General features: G+C 44.2%; 1 non-coding gene across 1 annotated transcript; it reads right to left on the bottom strand.

Moving 5' to 3' along the window:
- Positions 1–373: 373 nt before the first annotated feature.
- LOC112205065 (U6 spliceosomal RNA) lies at positions 374–477 on the bottom strand. Its single transcript, XR_002938930.1, has one exon. It is a non-coding gene; the product is annotated as a U6 spliceosomal RNA (small nuclear RNA).
- Positions 478–1,194: the final 717 nt, after the last annotated feature.

The raw sequence follows: 1,194 nt of genomic DNA on the forward strand, positions 1-1,194 counted from the left end.
TTATTGTTAAAATTTTATCTTGAGTATAAAAATACTATATATTTTTTCAAATAATTTTGTTGTTGTTTTTGAGACAAGGTCTCACTCTGTCACCTAAGCTGGACTGCAATGGTGCAATCTCAGCCCACTGCAACCTCCACATCCTGGGCTCAAACGGCCCTCCTGCCTCAGCCTCCCAGGTAGCTGGGACTACAGGCATGCACCACCATGCCTGGCTAATTTTTGTATTTTTTGTAGAGACAGGGTTTCACCATGTTGCTCAGGCTGGTCTCGCACTCCTGGACTCAAGTGATCTGCCTGCCTCAGACTCCCAAAGTGCTGGGATTACAGGTGTGAACCACTGTGCTCAGCCTTTAAAAATAAATTTTAAAAAATATATATGGAATGCTTCATGAATTTGCGTGTCATCCTTGCACAGGGTCCATGCTAATCTCTGTATCGTTCCAGTTGTAGCATATGTGCTGCCAAAGTGAGCACCAGATAATTTTGAAGTTGGTTGGTGTTTTGTTTTGTTTTGTTTTTACAACTTTAGATATTTAATTGCCCTGGAGTTTATTTTTGCCTATTCCTTTTCTGTCTTCTGATACTTCAGCACCTCATTATGTGATTCTTCACCATCTTTGGGACTCTCTGCTTCTAATCTCCTCCCTCAGAGTCTTTTTCTTGAAGAGAATGGGAATATAAAAGGCCCCAGGCTTAGAATAGCTCTTCAAAGGCCTTATTTTTTTTTTTGAGACAGAGTCTCGCTCTGTCACCAGGCTGGAGTGCAGTGGTGATCTTGGTTCACTGAAGGCCTTTAAAGAAGCAAGTGGGAGGGCCGGGCGCAGTGGCTCATGCCTGTAATCCCAGCACTTTGGGAGGCTGAGGCAGGTGGATTACGAGGTCAGGAGTTCAAGACCAGCCTGGCCAACATGGTGAAACCCCGTCTCTACTAAAAATACAAAAATTAGCCGGGCATGGTGGCAGGCCCCTGTAATCCCAGCTACTTGGGAGGCTCAGGCAGAGAATTGCTTGAACCTGGGTGGCAGATGTTTCAGTGACCTGAGATCGAGCCACTGCCCTCCATCCTGGGTGATAGAGTGAGACTCCGTCTCAAAAAACAAAGAAACAAAAAAGAAGCAAGTGGGAAAGAAGAGGTAAAGAGAATCCTATGTGCTTTTTTTTTCCTGTTTTTTTTTTCCAGAAGATTGTGAA

The sequence above is a fragment of the Pan troglodytes genome, chromosome 10 (genome assembly GCF_028858775.2).
Source record: "Pan troglodytes isolate AG18354 chromosome 10, NHGRI_mPanTro3-v2.0_pri, whole genome shotgun sequence".
Taxonomy (NCBI): domain Eukaryota; kingdom Metazoa; phylum Chordata; class Mammalia; order Primates; family Hominidae; genus Pan; species Pan troglodytes.